This window comes from Miscanthus floridulus, chromosome 3 (genome assembly GCF_019320115.1).
Source record: "Miscanthus floridulus cultivar M001 chromosome 3, ASM1932011v1, whole genome shotgun sequence".
NCBI classification, from domain to species: Eukaryota; Viridiplantae; Streptophyta; class Magnoliopsida; order Poales; family Poaceae; genus Miscanthus; species Miscanthus floridulus.
The window spans coordinates 48,894,598-48,916,385 of NC_089582.1; the positions used below are offsets into that span (position 1 = coordinate 48,894,598).

Sequence of the window (21,788 nt, forward strand, 5' to 3'; positions counted from 1 at the left end):
TTCGATGGAGAGGCCGTCATGAGGGCGGGGCAAGGCAAGAAGCATGGACGGTTCTGGCTTGGCGACTGGCGTCATCGACACGGCCTCTACTCCCTCTCTCTCCTAGATCCGAGCACGGAGCACGAGCGAGAGCCCAGGCCATTCGCACACGGTCGACCGCTGCACAGCACCGGGTCGACGCACTCGAGGTTATTCCTGTTTTACTCGTCATACATTGATCTTTACACACCTTAATTAGCTTTGCATTACTGAAACATTGGAGTGAAATATTGCAGGCCCGGCTGGAACAAGAAATGAAGGAACGTCAGGAGCTGGGGGCCCTAGTTGGAGGCCGAGCGGGCCGAGCGGCAGGCCCAGGCGTAGAGGCTGATGGACATTACGGATTTCCTACAAGGGCTTGGGCAACGTATGGGCTTGTCTCTGCCACCTGGGCTGTTGGTTCCACCTCCGCCTCCGCGTCCTGCAGCTGCAGCTACTCCTGTGAGTATCAAAGTTTTTTACTTTCACTTGTGCTTTGCTTGTATGGCCTCTATCGTCCTAGATTAGCTATCAAAATAATCTTGTCTCACATGCAATCTATTCTCCTTTGTGCAGTCTCCATCTGACGGTGGTTCAAATAATCCACCTCATGCACCTACGAATAATGCATCTGGGCCTTCACCACAGTCGCAGTGGCCGAGATGAGTGCATGTTGTATTTTTTACATTTGTTGTTCACTTGGTGATGGACTTGTGATGCACTTGTGGACTTTGATGGACTTGTAAACTTATTTGGATGGACTTGAGCACTTATTATTATATATTATGATGGATGTGATATGGGCGGATGGATGTGTGGATGGATGAGATATATATGTGATGGATGAGATATATATGCGATGGATGAGATATATATGTGATGGATGAGATATATATGTGATATATGTTTGTATGAATGTATTTGTCATGATGGAATGCAAAAAAAAATTGCCGTTTTGGGTCACTTTGCCGAGTGTTGCACTCGGCAAAGGACCCCTTTGCCGAGCGCAATGGTCACAACGCTCGGCAAAGCTAGCAAAATGGGCGACCAGAAAACAGATTTTCCAGCTTTGCCGAGTGCTGTGACTATAACACTCGGCAAAGAAATTTAAAAAAAAAATTAAACTTTGCCGAGTGCCTGTCATGTTGGCACTCGGCAAAGAGTTTTTTAAAAAATAATAATAAATCTTTGCCGAGTGCCTAGAGTGGCGGCACTCGGCAAAGAAAATTTTCAAAAAAAATAAAAGCTCTTTGCCGAGTGCCTTCCGGGTTGGCGCTCGGCAAAGAATTTTTTTAAAAAAAATAAAAAATCTTTGCCGAGTGCCTGGAGGTTTGGCACTCGGCAAAGAAAATTTTCAAAAAAAAAATAAAAGCTCTTTGCCGAGTGCCTTCCGGGTTGGCGCTCGACAAAGAATTTTTTTAAAAAAAATAAAAAATCTTTGCCGAGTGCGTGGAGGGTTGGCACTCGGCAAAGAAAATTTTCAAAAAAAATAAAAGCTCTTTGCCGAGTGCCTCACGGGTTGGCACTCGGCAAAGAAATTTTAAAAAAAAATTAAAAAATTCTTTGCCGAGTGCCTGCAAGGGTTGACACTCGGCAAAGTGACCATCAACGGGACCGGCGCCGTGACGGTCGCTTTTCTTTGCCGAGTGTTTCCGGGGCACTCGGCAAAGCCTTTGCCGAGTGCCCGATAAAATACACTCGGCAAAGAGTGCTTTGCCGATCAATTTTTTGCCGTGTGTGCTTTGCCGAGTGCCGCACTCGGCAAAGGCTTTGCTGAGTGCAATATAGCCTTTGCCGAGTGCCTCAGGCACTCGGCAAAGAACCTGAATCCAGTAGTGGATAAAGATGGTGGCAGCGAAGAGGTTGATATGAATGATGATAATATCAACAACAATTGATGGAATGGAGAAGAGTTAAGGTAGCACATGAGCCCCTCGTACTTTTGGTTGAAAATGAAATGATGTGTGGCTCTTTTGTTAACTTCTGGTTCCTTTTGCTACTGCAGTCTAAGTTTATGTGTGCTGCCATCTAATGCAAGATAAATGGGACATAGCAATGTAGATGACTTAATGCAGGCTAGATCGGAATTAGCCACAATACATATGTGACCTAATGTAAGAATGATGGGACCTATTCATGGATGTGCATATATCTACTTGATTGAGAGTATGACTAATGGGGCTCATTCATGTCTATGGATGTCTGTACTGGAAGGATATTGGTACTAGTAAATGTGCACATCCTTATCGGTCCCTACAATGTCTATACAAAATTAGGGCTCCTTGTATACTTTTGCATCTTCCATTCGCATCTTAGAATTGGTGAATTAACAATTCTAGTGATTTCTCAATCGTCCATAGACAAACTCCTCTCGTTTTATCTAACTTTAATCTTTGTTATCTAATTTGTTTTCAATCATCTGATGCTGTTTGTATATTATTTGATCGTTCAGACCCTATGGACTGACAATAGTTAGGCATTTGAATCTGGTTATTACTAGTGGTTGTTTATTGATCCGTGAAAATGTATCAGTTAAATGGGAGGACACAGTACTATATTCCTATTCTTTCTCACTTTTTCTGTAGATATATGCTTATGCTGGTTGTCGAAGTTCTGCACCACATGGCAATTTTTCCCTTGAATCTGCAGCAGTATGGAAGGGCGATGCTTAGTGTTTTGTCACAAACCATGTAATTGGCAACACTCCATGGTATATTAGTGTTGGAATATTTAGCCACCAATTGCAAAATCAAACCTTTCTCTACCTCTCCCATTTGGAAAAAGAAATCAAGAAATTAGTTGCTTTACAAAAAAAAAGTCTTTCCGTGGTAATTCATTTACCAGATTACAGTATTTTTTTTTCTTTGAAGAAACCACTATCCATTATTTGTGCCCCCTTACCAAGAAAATCTCTTTTGTGAGGGTCAGTGAGTCAAGAATATATTATTTCACTTGCACAACTTGAAATGCTATAACTAGATGTCGTTGACTAAATTAATGTCACCGCTAAGTGCTAACCAATGAGAATATGATTTTCCGCATGGAGGAATTGTTATTGCCTATGGTTTTAATAGTTTGTCTGAAATTACTAGTTACCACTTACCTCAATTAGAAGTATGTACAATTTATATTTTTCCAACTGCTAACACCGTACTCAATTAGAAGTATGTACAATTTATATTTTTCCAACTGCTAACACCGTACTTAATCATACACATGAGAATCTCCATGCTTCTAAGCAAACCCTTACTGCTTGTGATATATACTCTTTCAAATTCTTTGAGGTTTCTTAATCGATGCCTCCATTGTACTCGATTCAAACAGATCTACACTGAGGCAAGTTGGAGATTTCTTGAATGGAGGTGAAATATAGAACATGTTGTGTGGGCAGCATACTTTATTTTCATATGCAGATGTTCCAGATTACTAGCCAAACAAAAATCCTGTATGCATCGGACAGCTCTTAGGCAGCAGCATATTCTCAGAATACATATACATTTGAATTTGCTTGTCGAGGAAAGAATTTAAGTTGATGTGCACGGTTCTTAACCCTCTTCAGTCCCGGTTTTGAAACCGGAAGCACGAATCCGGGACTAAGGGGCCTCTCCTTTAGTCCCGGTTTTGCACCTGGGACTAAAGGTCCACCTTTAGTCCCGGTTGGTAATACCAACCGGGGCTAAAGAGGCCTCCCGGCCTGGCCACGTGGGCCGGCCATTTAGTCTCAGTTGGTATTACCAATCGGGACTAAAGATTTTCTTTTTTTTTATTTTTTTATTTTCAATTGATGATTTGTTTTGGTTTTCGAATAGGTTTTCGAATACGCATTCTATGCTGCTAATAATATACGTATTCTACACGTTTATAATGTTCGAACATTTTGTGCAAACTAAAGTATGAAACTAACGTATATATTACATGCATATATATATATTGTACGTTATTTTATGTACATATAATATGCATATATATATTACAAATAAAGCTTACATTGTATATTCTATCATATTCTTGGCATAACAAATTCACTCCATCTGGTTTGGCTTCCATGTTTCGTTCACGTCATTGTAGAACTCGTCGGCGGGGTTTAGGACCTGGTCATTAAGAAATCCTGCTACGGTCTCTTGAATTGCTTTCAGTTGGTCATGTCGTATGACTTTTTCCTTCAACCATAGAGTCTTTAATAAAAGTTAAAGGAAAAGTATTAATATATATATATATATATATGTGTGTGTGTGTGTGTGTGTTGGTCATGTGATTACTTATATATATGAGCAATAAAAGAAATTATGAATATATGAATATATTTATATAACGTACTTTGAGGTTCTTTTCAGGAGTTCTTTTTGAGTACGCCATGATGAACTCGCAAACATAGTATCTGCAGTAGTTGTTCCCTTGTTCTTGCCTCAGAACCCACTTTTACGAGAAAAAAGGATCCGGTGAATTGAAAGCATGCATGGTGTTAATTCAATTATATATATATATATATATATATATATATATAGCTAGTACTTACTTTGTGTGCGATTATATCCAGTGGCGCTTTGCAATGTTCCATGTGGTGTTCCTCAATGAAACTTTTCCAAACACTGCGCCCAATAATATAAAAAATTAATTTGGCCTTTAATAATTGTTGCAGTTAAGAGATCGGGTATATATAGTCGCTAGAGAGACCAAATTACCCTTGGATAATATCTATTATGTCTTGGTACTCTGTTTGCTCTTTTCTTAATGAGTCTAAGATGCTCAACTGACTATTGGCCATATCGATGACCATCAATATCCAATGATTGCTGTATATGTTTTTATACACAAATATGATCGACATTAACTAGAGTAAACACACACACACACACACATATATATATATGGGAGATAGCTTAGCTAGTAAGCAAATAACTGAACAAATGTCCATATGATCGACATTAATTATTTAACACTCACTTGAAGTTGTAGGGGAAGAGTATGTCCTTGTTTTGTTGGTTCACTAAGAACCTCATGAGATTTTTCTCGAGTTCAGCTTTCCATTGAGACGGGGGATTAGGGTATTTGAATACGACATTTGGATCAATGAAACCAACATCATTATCCTTTCTCTTTCTGAGTTCTGTCATCTCATATCTGCATATATAAAAATATAGTGTGAGGATATATAATTTATATATATACATGTACCTTTATATATATACACTTTAATAGTAGAAAATAATCACACTTACAGACAATAGCAGCTAATGAGACTTTTGTCGAGAGAGTCCAGGTGGCATAGTTGGTGTAATTATGAAAACTCGACATATATAACGTCATCGCCACATAAGTAATGTTGGTTTCTAACTCTGACAGAAACAAAGGTCTCTCCCCATTCACACGCCGCCATGTACCACTTATTTAGCAGATACATTTGCGTACACAGTTCACCTAATGCCTCAGGGTTGTATAGACTCTTTCCATGTTCAAATTTCTTTCAAGGATCCACTTTCGGAGCAGATGGTCCTTCAACGAGCACTTGGGCAAGGTCCAAACCGGTATCCTCGTAAAACCGAGCCAGGTCCTCAAAATCGACGTCCAGTACGTCTAAGTTTGAACCATATTCATTACGAATGACAAGAGGGGGGACTAATTGTTGCGATTGTTGTCCGAGTTGTGCAACACCTTTCCCTGCTCTAGTCTTTTTCTGCTTCGCCTCAAATGACTTGGTGAGGAGAGCGGTCGTAGTCCGATTTTGGCAGGGTCTTTTGAGTTTCCCGCTTTTTCTGGTCCACCTTCTTTCTTAGAAGATCTGGAGGTAGGTAGAAGTATGGTTTCTCCAGGTTCTCCCTCGCTTCTTGTTGCTTTCTTACTTTTTCTAAGAAACTGCTCACATCTTTTTGTACTGGGCATTTAATTCCTTTTCACTTTTCTCGTAAGCCAGTTTTTGGGGAATAACTGGATTAGAGGAGGCTTTCTTCTTTGCCGGCTGGTGGGCCAACGGCTTCGTTTGCGGGACGGACCTCTTAGGAGCTAGCTGCTTCTTGGTCATGAAGGGAGGCGGGGCAGCCGTTGGAGACCTCCTTGGAGGCGTTAGAGATCTCCTTGGAGGTGGCAGTGTTGCATAATCATTGCCCGGAGCACTATGATGATCTGGAGATTGAATAATTGGACTTAGGTTGGCGGAGGCCCTGCTGTGTGAGTACAAAAAAGAATAATTAGGTATTAGAAATTGTTATTATTAATCATGCATGTCAATAGAAAATTAGTGAAAAAATTGTTTCATTCACTTTTGTCCGCACCTATTGTCTGGCAGTTGAGGAAGCGGCGGTGGACTAGAGACCCTAGGAATAATAATGTAGCGCTTGCGCCATAGTATGAATGTCTTCTCTAGCTTCTCCTAGAGTCTTCTCCCCATCACCTCCTGGAATGTCAAGAACCAGATCACTAAAACCTTTGTTAACTCTATCTACTGAGACGCTAACATATCTAGGTGGTATTATTGCCCCATGGATTCTTGGTGTCTTGGTAGGATCTGGAGGAGAAAAAGCACCGAGAGCCACCATGATTGTGGCATTCCCTTTTGGAATATGTAGCTCACATGATATAAACGGTGCAGTGATGTCATCCACGGGAAAATATAGCATTGCGTCATCTTGATTTGGCAACTCCGTGAAAGCGCAGCTGCTTTTCAACTGATCAGGGGGGCTAATACTAATGTTGATTCCTGGATCTGATGCCTACCTTTGGGCACTCATTGCTATTTGCACTTGCTTTATGATTTCGTCCTGCATTCTAGCTTGCATGTCTTTTCACGCTCCTGTGCTTGAAGCAATGCCACCCGTGACTCACGAACATATTCCTCCAACCTGCTGATCCGCGCTGCTTCCTCATCCTTCCTTCTCTACCGGCTTCTGTAGGTATCTCTGTCATTAGGGAAACCATGCTCCCAAGAAATGTTCCGTCCTAAACCTCTTGTTCGGCCACTGTGTTCAGCAGTCCCGATGGTATACGTCAGTTCATCCTTCTCTCTTTTGGGCCTGAACGCACCAATAGCTTTAGCTTGTAGAGCATAAGAAAATCTTTATGTTGCTCTTTTCGAGTTTTCGGCCATGAACCAGCTTTCCGGTCTCTAGGTCCAGTCTTCCTCATAAGCGAAAAACCAATTCTTCGCACATTTGGGCCAATTGAGTGATTCTGGTGTGATACCCTTGGCAAGAATGTCCGCTTCCATTTTTTCCCCCTTGGGAATGGCAGTCACGTAGCCACCTGATCCCATGCCATGGTGGTATACCTTCTGTTGGGCATTCTCTTGGTTCCTTCTCACCCGTTACTCACCCTCTTCCGATGTCTTGTACTGTACAAAATCATTCCAGTAGGGACTCAACTTCATGAGAGGGCCACTAGTATTGAAATTGGGCATTAGGTTCTTCTTGACGTATTTTGTGTATAGGGATTTCTTCCAAGTCTGAAATTGTGTGGCCATCTTCTTCATAGCCCACTTTTGAACTAGTTCCTTCAATTTATCATCGTTGATAGCATCATAATCATCTGCTTGCAACATGAAATGTTGAAGGATATCATCCCAAATTAAATTCTTATCAAGATCAGAGACAAAACTAACATGAGGCTCGTTGATCTTTTGCTTCCATTCACGGGCACTGATCAGAAGTCTGTCCCTTACAAGACACCCACAGTGTTGCATGAATTTTCTTGCATGTGGACCAAGTGGTTTGCCTGTCTCGATATTGAATTCCGATATTATGTAGCGCCCCTCCAATGGCTTTTTCAGGCCTCGAATATTTTTGCTTTTCGCCGTTGTGGTCGTCGATCCAAAGGGCTACGTATAAAAAAGAATAAATAAATATCATGTGTATAGATAATAGATGATAGATATTCAAATATATATATATAATATTCAAATATATATATAAATATATATACCTCGCCAGTGTTTTCTTTTATAATATTTTCTTGGTTATCTTCAAGAGCCAGGTATTGACTCCCATCATCTACATCCTGCTGGTCACCATCGGCCAATTGAGTGCCGGTGTTGATAATATCCATCATTTCTTCATCCATGTTGTCTCTCGAGGTAGTCATCTAGCTTTTACACCACTAGATATATCTATAAAAAATAAAAACTATATCTATCAAATATCCATCAAATTCTAGCTCAAAAACATGTTTAAATAAATAATCATCCGTACTAGTTGACTTTGATTATGTGATCATCTCAGTGAGCATTTCTCCACCGAACGGCACCGTACTTGGCCACGGAAGAGCTCCGATTCTATGAGGAAGGGAACACGGTCTTCCATGACCGTTGCCGCTCTCCCTTATAGAATCAAAGCTCCTCCTTGATGTCCGTTACAGCTCGGCAGAGAACATGCTAGCCGAGATGAACACAGTCCGCCTACGTGATCAGCTAGTACGGATTTTCTACAATTTTTTAACTATTTTTTAAGTTTTTCATTTCATGGAAAATTTAATTCTAAAAAATAAAAGGCATGATTTCTAAGTATTTCATTTCATGGAAAAATTAATTCTAAGTGACCTGCTCGATATCGGCGAGCTCGCGGGCGTTTCATGGAAAAATTAATTCTAAGTGACCTGCTCGACAAAATTGAGAAAAAACACACGCTCTCATGACCTCACACATCTTCTAAGATCACGTAAGCTTCTGTTCTAGTTGACCTTGCTTATGTGATCATCTCGGCAGGCATTTCTCCACCGGACGGCACCGTACTTGGCCACGGAAGAGCTCCGATTCTACGAGGAAGGGAACACGGTCTTCCACGACCGTTGCCGCTCTCCCTCATAGAATCAATGCTCCTCCTTGATGTCCGTTACCACTCGGTAGAGAATATGCTAGCCGAGATGAACACGGTCCACAAGTTCAACTAGTACGGATTTTCTTCAATTTTCTAACTAGTCCACGCCAAGGAGGTGGAGGTATGCCCACCCGAGTACGAGAACTACGTGCCCTGCTACTAGAACGTCACGGACGCCGTCGAACGTCTTGGATATGGGGGCCAGCGTCGTCATAAGCTACCGCGCAAAAAGGAGGAAATGACGAGACACCGGGCTGCGCCCATGCTCCACTAAGCTCGATGGCTCAGCGCAAAATCGCATTACAAGATTGCCGGCACAAGGGCTCAGCACACGCATCCATCTGATTATAAAAGGTTGGAGCAATTAATCCATCATAAACTGGATTATATATGGTGGCGGCGGTGGCTCACATCCAAGGTGTCAAACGCGAGGTCCAGCTCCTGCAGCCAAAAAACATGTTAGAGACTTAGACTTTACTAAAAAACTAGTAATAATCTGTTTCATTACAGGCCGATGGTAAATATGGCTGTAGGAAAGCCCATCCATTCGAGCTTTGCCGAGCTTTGCCTCTTAAGAGCAGTAAGTATGGTTAGGTGAAATCAAATATCGCCATGCAAAAGTAGCAGACTAGCTAAATTGTTACCCTCAACCTCAAGTGGCATGGGTGATTGACCGGTAATAACAGTGGTACACATCTTTGCCATTTAATTTGATCATCGACAGGCACATGCAAATACATATTACATAGGGCCAGACACAAGCATAAATATCAGTATGAATTCATGGCCTCAGTCGCCCACATTCTAGCACCAAGGAGCCTAACATATAAACAGAAGTATGCACCAATTCCAAAGGCTACTAGCTAGCACCAAATCGAAGCGATACATTCATTGAGCAACGGCACTGAACGAGTTGGCCATATAGCAACAAGAGAGTGCAGAGGAAGAGGGAGACTGGGCCAAACCTGGAGAAGACGTGCCGTAATAGAGATGCTGTGGCCTGCTACGGATCTTGGAGAAGGCTGTGTCTCGCGGATCTAACACAAGAACGAGGGCTTCAAAGTTCAAACATAGCACGGAGAGGAGGATGAAGAAGGGGATGAATTGGAGGAGATAGACACCTCGAAGAACCTTGAACCACTTGGGAGCGAGGTGGGCCAGGGATGAGGACGACGCGAGGCGTGCGCTGGCCGACCGGAGAAGAAGCAGCGCATGCGCATGGGGCCGGTGGGGGCGGCAGCGCTGCTGGATCCGGTTGGAGAAGATGAGGCGATGGAGAAGAAGGCTTGGCGGCTACTGGATCCGGTTGGAGAAGAAGGCGGCGAAGACAGAGAGGAAGAGAACTAAGGGCAAAGGGCGTGGTTTATAAAGGGGGACCTGTAGTTCTGAGTGATTGTTTGAACCAGGACTAAAGGTTCTTTAGTCTGGGTGATGGTTAGAACCGGGACTAAAGGTCGGGTGTAGCCCCGGCCCAGGAGTAAAGGGGATTTTGGCGGGCCACGAAAACGCAGCCCATCTTTAGTAGTGCCGGGTGATGGTTAGAATCAGTACTAAAGGTTCTTTAGTCCCGGGTGATGGTTAGAACCAGGACTAAAGGTCTGACCTTTAGTCCCGGGTGGTTGGTCCACCTGGGAGTAAAGGTGGGCTACAGTTTGGCTTCTCGCCAGTTTGTAGAAGTTTTTCCTTTTTTATATATTTGTTTTATATAAATATGCAGAGAGTTGTTAATTGCCTAGTAAATAAAATATTAGCAAAAAAATACAAAAAGAATTCCGGGACCTGGTTTTGCATTATTGCATAAAAGAAAAAACTATAACCTAAACTCTTTTGTTATACCATATAAATATTTAACATAGTGTAAATAATAATCATAATTTTCACCATGTAAAAATGTACTACTTAATTAAAATCATTAAAACTATTGCTTTTCGATAGGAAATTAGTTTTCACATCTTATTGATGTTGATCATTTGTTTTTTCATCACACATTCTCCATAGGAAATCCACCGTCAAGCAGAAAATTCATTTAAATGGTAGAAAATATGAATACACGACAGAAATATGAATACACTATATATATCAAGCGGGGACATTAGTGAACTTCTTAACGTATATCCCTTGGTTATGATCGTGCCGTAACCACAGAGTGTCCTCATCATTTAGCTGGATGCTTGGGTCTTTGTTCACTGTGAAGGGTGGAATTCGGTCATCCTTTTCATAATCTTCTGATATGTTTGATTTGTCTTCAATTCTGATGATGTTTCTTTTCCCTGAAAGAACTATGTGGCGCTTTGGCTCATTGATTGGGTTGTTGTTGTTTTTCCCTCTCTTCGGTTTTGTAGACATGTCCTTAACATAGAACACCTAATTCACATCCTTGGCAAGGACGAATGGTTCGTCTTTCTACCCAATATTGTTGACGTCCACGGTTGTCATTCTATACTGGTTGTCGACTGCTACACCACCTCCAGACGCCTTTACCCATTGGCATTTGAACAAAGGTACCTTAAAAGTAGGTGCATAGTTTAGTTCCCATATCTCCTCTATGCGGCCATAATATGTTTGCTTATTTCCATTAGGGTCGGTGGCATCTATGCGGACACCACTGTTTTGGTTGGTGCTCCTTTTATCTTGGGCTACTGTGTAAAATGTATTCCCATTTATCTCGTACCCTTTGTATGTGAGGATATGCCACAATGGCTACCTAGCCAACAAATACAGTTGCTCATCAATACTCTCATCACCCTGACATTCTTTTTGCAACCAGTCGCTGAAAGTTTCCATGTGCTGATGCGTAATCCAAGCTTTAGACTTCCCTGGAAACTCGGATCGGAGCAACTCTTTTTGTGTCTCGATATACGGATCCACCAAGGAGGAGTTTTGTAGAACTGTGTAGTGTGCTTTATTAAAATAATTGTCCTGTGTACCAATATATGTTTTCTTCCTTAGTGTCCCCTTTCCACTTAGTCTCCCCTTGTGTTGCGATTCAGGAACACCAATCGGGTCAAGGTCGGGAATAAAGTCAACACAAAACTCAATGACCTCCTCTGTTCCATAGCCCTTGGCGATGCTTCCTTCTCGCCGAGCATGGTTGTGAACATATTTCTTTAGGACTCCCATGAACCTCTCAAAGGGGAACATGTTGTGCAGGAACACAAGACCGAGAATGCTAATCTCCTTGACCAGGTGAACTAGAAGGTGTGTCATGATATTAAAGAAGGAAGGAGGGAACACCAACTCAAAGCAAACAAGACATTGAACCACATCATTCTGTAGTTTAGCTAGATCCATTAGATCGATTGCCTTCTGAGAAATTGCATTGAGGAATGCACATAGCTTCACGGTGGCTAGATGTACATTTAGAGGTAGAATTCCTCTTAATGCAACTAGAAGCAATTGAGTCATGTGCACATGGCAGTCATGGGACTTTAAGTTTAGGAATTTCTTCTCTGGCACATTTATTATACCCTTTATATTCGAGGAGAATCCAGATGGTACCTTGATGCTTGCTAGGCATTCAAGCATGCTTTCCTTCTCTTCTTTGCTAAGAGTGTAGCTGGCAGGACTTAAGTAATGGCGTCCATCATCTATCTTCTCTAGATGTAGGTTGTCTCGTTCTTTCAAACATCACAAGTCCTGTCATGCCTCAAGTGTGTCCTTAGGCTTCCCATACACACCCATGAAGCCTAGCAGGTTCACATAGAGATTCTTCGTCAGGTGCATCACGTCGATCGTGCTACGGACCTCTAGGACTTGCCAATAGGGTAGCTCCCAAAATATGGACTTCTTCTTCCACATGGGTGCGTGACCATCGGCGTTGTTCAGAATAGGCTCAGCTGCCATGTGCCTTTCCAAATACTACTTTCACATCCTTGACCATATTGAGTACATCCTCACCAGTTCGGTTGTCCGGCTTGGTCTGGTGGTCTACCTTACCTTTAAAATGCTCGCCTTTCTTTCTTAGGGGGTGATTCACAGGAAGAAATCAACGATGGCCAAGGTACACGACCTTTCGACATTTTTTTCAAGAATATACCTTTAATGTCATCGAAACAGTGCGTGCATGCATTATATCCCTTGTTTGATTGTCCTGAAAGATTACTTAGAGCAGGCCAATCATTGGTTGTTACGAACAACAATGCTCGCAGGTCAAAGTGCTCCTGTTTGTGCTCATCCCACACACGTACACCTGGTCTATTCCACAAAAGTAGAAGTTCTTCAACTAGTGGCCTCAGGTACACATCGATGTCATTGCCAGGTTGCCTTGGGCCTTGGATAAGCACTGTCATCATAATAAACTTACACTTCATGCATAACCAGGGAGGAAGGTTGTAGTTACATAGAGTAACAGGCTAAGTGCTATGACTACTGCTCTACTCCCCGAAAGGATTCATACCATCCGTACTTAAAGCAAACCTTAAGTTTCTTGCGTCATTTGCAAACTCCAAGAATTCTCTATCGATTGCTCTCCACTAGGACCCATCAGCAGGGTGTCTCAACATATTGTCTACCTTACGGTCCTGTTTGTGCCATCGCAACAACTTTGCATGGTCTTTGTTTCTGAATAGACGTTTCAAGCGTGGTATTATAGGAGCATACCACATAATCTTGGTAGGGATTTTCTTTGTGGGATGTTTGCCCTCAACATCACCAGGGTCATCTCGCTTGATCTTATACCGCGATGCATGACATACCGGGCATGCATCTAACTTCTCGTACTCCTCACCATGGTAGAGGATGCAGTCATTAGGACATGCATGTATCTTCTGGATTTCCAATCCCAAAGGGCAGACTACCTATTTTGCTTCGTACGTAGTTGCAGTCAATTCGTTATCCTTCGGAAGCATCTTCTTTTGGATTTTCAGTAACTCCCCAAATCCCTTGTCAGATACACCATTCTTTGCCTTCCATTGCAGCAATTCCAGTGTGGTACCCAACTTTTTCTGCCCCGCATCACAAGTTGGGTATAGCAATTTCTTGTGATCCTCTAGCATGCGCTCGAACTTGATCTTCTCCTTTTCACTTTCGCATTCTCTTTGTGCGTCACGAATGGCCTGACCAAGATCATCAGCGGGCTCATCTTATGCCCCTACCTCTTCTTCAGCTTCCCCCATTGCAGTCTCACTGAAGGCACCATATTCAGCAATAATGTCATCATCGTCCCATTGTTCTTCTTCACCTTCTTCCATTACAACCCTAGTTTCTCTGTGCTTCGTCCAACAAATATAGTTTGGCATAAAACCCGACTTCAACAAGTGTGAATGAAGACTCCTTGAGCTAGTATATTCCTTCAAATTCTTACATATGGCACATGGGCAGCACATAAAACCATCGCGTTTGTTTGCCTCGGCCACACATAAGAAAGAATGCACGCCCTCAATGAACTCTTGGGAGCGGTGATTAGCATTGTACATCCAATGCCGGCTCATTAGCATTACATGACATACATACCATATTAAAACCTATAAACATAATTAGTTAATTATACGACATGCATGCCACCACACAAAGTATTAATTTATGAAAGTCTCGCTACAATGTAGACAATCCCAACTACCACTAAAAAAACTAAAGCTAAAATGCACTTCAGCAGCATAAGGATTTTACGACCAATCCCAACTAAAATAGATAGATCATGCGTTTGTTCAACATCTATGGGCTTCTTCCGCAGGATCACTGCCTCATCAACCGCCGTAGCCGCCTGTGCAAGAGAGTTTTGCACGTGTTCAACATACTCTTCCTCCCAGTACCAGCCTGAATATCCAGTGCCATCCCACTGAAATTAAAACAAAAAATTAGAACTTTAATCACAATCATCATGAAAATAAGTATAAATTAACCATAATCATCAAATGCGACAAAATAACTCACATTGCGATCCAGACACTTGTAGAAGATACGGCCCTTGTTGGGGCACTCCTTCCTCATCCGGTACTCCATCACAATCTTCTCCTCACACTTGCCGCATGCAATGAGAGGGAGGTCCGGCCTCAGTCGCTTTGGAACCCGATGAGAGGCCGAGGACCCGGAAGCAGTTTACATCTACTCTCTATACTCATTTTTAATATAATATAAATTTCTCATTTTATAAACAAATAAAATTAAAAAAACTCTAAAATTCTCTATATCTCTAAACCATGAAGTGTGCTATGCATGCTAGAAATGAAAGCTGAATACTAGTTTTGAATAACTACTTTAACCTTCCTTTATCCAAATATGCAAACTTTAAAGTGATTTTGAGCTTAAATGGCTTACAAATAAAAAAAATCCACCATAAAAACCATATATATCTAGTCCACAAAATGAGATATGCTATTGATGAAACATGAGAGTATAAAGTTGGTAACCTTTAGAACCGAAGAATCGATGGAGGAATTGAAGAAATCTTGTAACCACCGGCGATAAGGAAGAAGAGAGGCCGGCGATGAAGCAAGAACACTGAGCTTGAAGTGGCTCGGGCTCGGGGAGGAAGAAGGGCTATATAGGAGGGGACCTTTAGTCCCGGTTGGAGACAGAAACCGGGACTAAAGGTCCCTTTCTAGTCCCAGACGAAGCCTCCAGCTGCGAGTAGACTTTTACTTCCGGTTGGAGCTACAAACCCGGACTAAAGGTCTCTCTAGTCCCGGGCAGTGAAAAATACCAGGACTAAAGCCAAATTAGCTGGATCAAAGGTCGTTTCTCTACTAGTGTTACCAGTGCATAGCAGACTAGCTGACCATCACACACAAACAGATCAACCACAAGTCCAAATAGATAGCCCAAGCTTTGTCAACAATGGAGATCGTCTCATCGAAAAAGCTAGCGTGGTTAGCTTATTTCCAATTAGCAGTACAAAGTTCAGAAGTAAATATGGATTTTATAGTTTCACATTATTCGCATCAAACTAAACCAACCAACAGGAGTCCCGATGTTGAAAACAGATCCTTGCTGCTGGTGATACTCTTTCAAATTCTTTGAGCATTCTTGATGCATCTAATGCAGAATTCCTATGTCCTTTGAAGTTTTCCACTGAGGCCATTTGTAGATTTCTTGCATAGAGGAGAACATGTTTGATAAACTGCATGTCATTTGGAGAGCATGAGATACTTTTCAGATGTAGACGTTCCAGATTTTTCACCAAACTACAATTCGGCAATGTCCTGAGAAAGTTTTCAGCAAATGCATCCACTTCCTTATTGATTTCATGTCGAGAATTGTCCTGTATGAAAAGAGTTTTAAAGGGACAACATATCAGTATATTTTTATGAACTTTACATACAATATCACTGAGTGGTGGTAAGATAGTATGAACACTCAACAAGATATCACCATACCGTAATTTCGAGAACCTGAAGGAAGAGAGCTTGATGAAGCAGAGAAATAGTTGATAGCATGGTTGAAGCTTCATAAAAATGAGTATGAAGTTTCAAAATCCTTAGATTCTCAAATATGCATGAAAGAACTAGCACCACGGTAATTCCATGGACCTGAAGAAGATAAACAATTTATTTTTGGTATGTAACACATATGTTGCACATTATGAAAGACAATCTGGGTATCAAACTTTAAAGCAAGAATATATGAGATACAAATATATCACAGTTATGCGGAAGAAAATCTGAGACATATATAAGAGATTGGCATGACATAGCTCAACGGTCTTTATGATTTCTTTGCACATCACAGGAAAAACACATGCATGGCCCACTATATGCACAATTAATAAAGGAGGGACCAACAGCTTGCATTGCATGTAAATTACTAAACAACTACTAGCTATGTTTAAAGAATATGAATAAAATATTAACAATATTACATTTTTCTTACTTTTAATGATTTCGATGCCTTCAAAAAAATTGGTGGTTTCATAATAATAATATAAATATATTACAACCATTAACCATTCTCGATTGTGGCATCCTATAATAGTGATGCAATTGTGCATCATTATTGTGCAATTGTGCAGATACAACTTATAATTACAACCATTCTGTAATAACCAACACCAGTAATAATGATCAAGCTGCTGTATGAAATATTAGACAGCAGCATATGCAGGTTTGGTCTATATGATCTATGATATGAAATATAATAGAACATATAGTTGTGCTCACAAGATTGAGTTCAACAATAATCAGTTATACCGTGTACAATGGTGTGTCATGTCGTATGTACAATAATGGTCATAACGATCAAGGATGTAGCAATAGTCAAGGCATGCTTTCATATGGGTTTTGCGAGATTACTGTGTTTAATTATGCCAAATACTTTTATCTTGTCAATTATTTACTATTCAGTGTAACATGGCTATGGTGGCTGAGGGTACTTTTGTGCAATTTGAATATTTCTCAAGAGTGAAACGAAATTGACAACAAATAATCCAACAACACTACATGAGATGAAAACATGAATGTACCATTCATATTATACTATTAAATTCCGGTATTACTGGTTATTTTCTACCAAAGCTAGTTTGGTAGTATCTTGGAAGGTTCAAAAGGTAGTATATATGGCCAAATTAAACAAACTTGAAACTTCATTTATTAGTTTATGAAAAACTTTGAGACATAAAAAGAGGAGTATATATATCACTATGTCCTGGAATATAGTATATATTTGCTTATAGCGTTCATAAAGATGATATATGCTCACTATGTCCTGGAATATAGTATATATAAGCATTCAAAAATTATATCCAAATATAAGGGATTTAGTGGACAGAGGGACAATTTTACACTAAACAAGCACACAAATTCATTAAGTAACATAGTGTTACTTGCCATTTATCATGCAGTACGTGCCCGATTAATAGCAGGATGACATCATCGTTGCAGTGGGAATTAAATTGATTAGGAAATAAAGTGATGGTATATATATGTGTTTGTGTTTTGTACTCTCTTAATATGTCTTAATTTTTTAGGATACCTATATTTCAGGATGAAGACAGTAGCATATACAACAGTTATGTGTGTGCACTACGTACTAAACTACAAGAGGCACTAGTAGAGAAGTGGGCAACAGTCCCGGTTGGGAACTGGCTTTAGTCCCGTTTTTTTCCAACCGAAACTAGGAATCCGGGACTAAAAGCATTGTCCTTCAGTCCCGGTTGCCGGTTGCCTCAACCGGGAATAAAGGTCCTCCCAGGCTAAAAAAAATAGTGCCTTCCACCCATGCAGCTCGTGGGATTCGAACCCAAGACCTAATGCATGGCCTCGCGCGTATCTTTTCACCCCACCTACACAGCACAAGTGATATTTGGTGGGATGCTTTTCTTTTGAACTAGTCCATCGGAGGACCATTAGTCCGGGTGAGTAGCACCAATCGGGATTATAGGGTCATTTAGTCTGGGTTGGTAACACCGACCGGGACTAAAGGGTCTCCCTTTAGTCCGGATTGGTGTTACCAACCGGGACTAAAGGTCAAGGCTCTTAATCCGGGTTGGTAATAACAACCGGAACTAATGTAGACCCCCTTTGAAGCCCAGAAAACTTGGACCCGGGACTAATGGTGCTAGCCGAGACTACTGTGCTGAACCGAAAGTCTGTTCTCTACTAGTGAGGGTTGCACATTGGGAAGCGATAACAACATTATATGTGATAATCTCTTCTTCAGATTCCCTACCGCAAAGTATTGTTGGAACATTATGAACCTGAACATCCTTCAGCCTCATTTCCTGAAGTCATCCAAGTACTCAGCAACCAACTAAACTCAGACTTCTTCTTGAATGCGGTGATCGTCATGTTCTAGACAATCCGGGGGCCAGCAATGACTTAATCTTTAAAGGGATTCCCCTTAATATCCAGGATTGCAGGGGAGTCTTTAACAAGGAGTTGGCTCTGACCTCCCTCCTTGCAAAGTCAACTCTTAGCGTCTCTTTTCTTTTTTTTTCTTTTTTTTTTGTTTCTTGAGTGGTTTTGTAAAGACCGTACACTACCGTAAAGAGGAGCTTTGCCGTGTGTCCAAGGCACACGGTGAAGCCCAAAAAACACTCGGTAAAGAATTTGCTGAGTGTTACACTCGGCAAACAGCACACGACGTACACTGTGACGGCAAAAGTTTCTTTGCCGAGTGTTTTTTTATCGTGCATTCGGCAATAAAACCGATGCTCGGCAAAAAAAAAGTAACGTGATGGCGAGAAGACGGTCATGACGCGTTTGCCGAGTGTCTAACGGCACGGGCACTCGGCAAAGATGCCACGTTTGCCGAGTATCCATGCGAAAACACTCGACAAACATCCAGAGAGGATTGTAGAAGTGTATTTCTAAAGTTTTTCTAAATTTAATTTTCTAAAGGAAAATGGCCGTATAATGTGTGAGCATGACTTCATGGTGATGTCATCAAGCTCGCAAGGCATTCTGCTTTGCGCGCGATGCCGAGTCTCCACGCGAAAAACACTCGGCAAACATCCAGAGAGACTGTAGAAGTGTATTTCTAAAGTTTTTCTGAGTTTATTTTTCTAAAGGAAAATGGCCGTATAATGTGTGAGCATGACTTCACGGTGATGCCATGAAGCTAGCAAGGCATTCTGCTCGCTCCGGCCGCTCGCCCGCGTGGCGTTGCGCGCGTGCGTGCTGGGAGGAGTTGCAGGCGTTGTCGCGGAAGCCAGCGAGCTGCGTAGAGCTGCACCACCCCATCCCGAGCCGCCGGCCGGCCGCGCGTAGCATCCCGGAGCACCTTCGGCTTGCTGGACCTCCACGAGCAGCACATCGTGAACATCGATGCCGTGCCCTCGCCGTCGGGTCGCAAGCGCCGAGTCCCTGCCGCAGAGCCTGAACTCTCGGCCGCGGCCCTGGTAGCCGTCCAGCAGGTGCAGGTGCACCTCCAGGTTGTGGAAGCATGCCAGGTCCAGCGTTTCCGCCTTGAGGTACAGTGACACCCTGTGCTCCAGCGCCAGCTCCGCGCCGACGTGCACGTACATGCCCAGCTCCTGCTCCAGCTGCGCCTTGAACCACGTGTTCCCCACCCGCGGGCCAGAGAAGGAGAAGACGCACACCGGCGCCGCCCCGCCGTCTGGTGACACGTTGATTTGACGATGGGGAATTTCGATTGCTGTGAGGAGAGACGCACTACAGGAACTGCTGGATTCCCCGAGTGCCAGTTGCACTCGGGGAAGGCCCAGTTGCACTCGGGGAAGCCTTCCCCGAGTGCAACACTCGGGGAAGAGCCTCCGGCTAATCCTCTCACGGGAAAGTCGTCTTCCCCGAGTGTCAAAAATCGTGCACTCGGGGAAGGCTTTGCCGAGTGCCGTGCTGGCACTCGGGGAAGACTTGACGTCGTTGGCCGACGTCGTTTTCTTTTTCTTTTTTTTTTTGATTTTCTTCCCCGAGTGCAACACTCGGGAAAGATTTTTGAATTTTTTTTTAAATACTCTTTGCCGAGTGCCGCAGTTCAAGCACTCGGGGAAGAATTTTTTTTTTAAATCCCTATTCCCCGAGTGCCACAGCACCGGCACTCGGGGAAGCCACCTCTAAAATTCTTTTTTTTTGTTTTTTGCTTTTCCATGTAAACAACAAAGCATATATATATATATATATATATCACAAACCACAAATCAACACCAATATATCACAAACCACATTTATATATCACAAACGACCAAATTTGTCCGAAATCAACAATATATTACAAACCACACGTTCAAAAGTACACACTATTCCAAGTTCACAAGTTCAATACATAAAAACGACTCCGAAGGCGGCTCATGGCAACTGTGAGGGGTGGGACGCCCCAGCGTGCGATCCCGGCGACGGTCCAGGTGGGGATGGTCCGACGTGCGATGCCGGCGACCCTTCGACATGGTTCGACGCCGCCCCCGATTGATGCTGCAAAAAAGAGAAGAGATTGCACGTGAGTGACAAGATAAAAATGTAAGGAGTTTAAAGAAAAGTTGAAAATTTCGGCAACACCTCCCCTGCACGGGGAGGTTTCCAAAACCTGCAAGAAAAACGTCGGCACGAAGGCCGACAACCACATTTCCGGCACGAAGGCCGACACATCAATAAATCCGGCACGAAGGCCGACACATCAACAAATCCGGCACGAAGGCCATCACTAGGTTTGACACTAAGCATGAGCAAAGAAAGTAAAACATCCGTACTCATACTCACCGGAGTAGACTCTCGACGATGTGGTGGTGGTGGTTGTCAAGGGCGTCGAACCCTCGACGCGCAGGGCCTCGGCTACGAAGCTCGTAACCTTCGGCCGTCTTCTCCGGTGAGGTTATGCCCCTCTACCGTAGGCTTTAGATTAGATGGGAGATAGGATAATAATCTTGCTTAATTGTTAACACGCTGATACAGAGAGTTTATAGCCTTACGGCTTTAACTAACCGGGAGCCACGCTCCTACAATCAAGGCCGGCCCATGCAAAACCAAAACAGAAAGCTATGCCAAAGAAAGGAAACTCCGATCGCCTTCCAGTCAGCCACTGCTCGCGGTGATCGCGCGTGGCTGCTCCTCGCGTGCGCGCTGCATGCGCTCGACGCGTTCCGCGTCGCGCCGGATGTCACGGGCCCGGCGTCTACGTGTATACGTGCGCCCGACCATGACATCTCCCCCCCCCTCGAGACTCAGCTCGTCCTCGAGCTGAAGGGCAGGGTACTTGACACGGAGAACGTCGATGTCCTCCCAAGTTGCCGAAGCCGGAGACTCGCCCTTCCACTGAACAAGGGCCTGGCGCACGCCTCGCGCCAAACGAAACCAAACAGCACGTTCCGGTTCCGGGGTGATGGCGCCGTGATGGAGAGGAGGCAGCGCTGGTGGTGCACCTGGTGGCGGCCCGTGGAACATCTTGAGCAGGCCAATGTGGAACACATCATGGAGACGACCGCCGGCCGGGAGCTCCAGACGGACGGCCACATCGTTGATGAGCTCGGTGACGCGGTACGGCCCATAGAAGCGGGGCTTCAGCTTGCCTGTGCCGGACTGAGGGAGCGACGCGGCGGGCCGCTGGCGCAGACGGAGGAGCGCCCAGTCGCCCACCTTGTAGGCA

At 43.1% G+C, this 21,788-nt stretch overlaps 1 long non-coding RNA gene across 1 annotated transcript; it reads right to left on the reverse strand.

Moving 5' to 3' along the window:
* Positions 1-20,361: 20,361 nt before the first annotated feature.
* LOC136545678 (uncharacterized) lies at positions 20,362-21,271 on the reverse strand. The gene is made up of 2 exons (XR_010781127.1): positions 20,906-21,271; positions 20,362-20,620 (listed from the first exon to the last, which is right to left on the reverse strand). It is a non-coding gene; the product is annotated as an uncharacterized lncRNA (long non-coding RNA).
* Between the last annotated feature and the right edge of the window lie 517 nt (positions 21,272-21,788).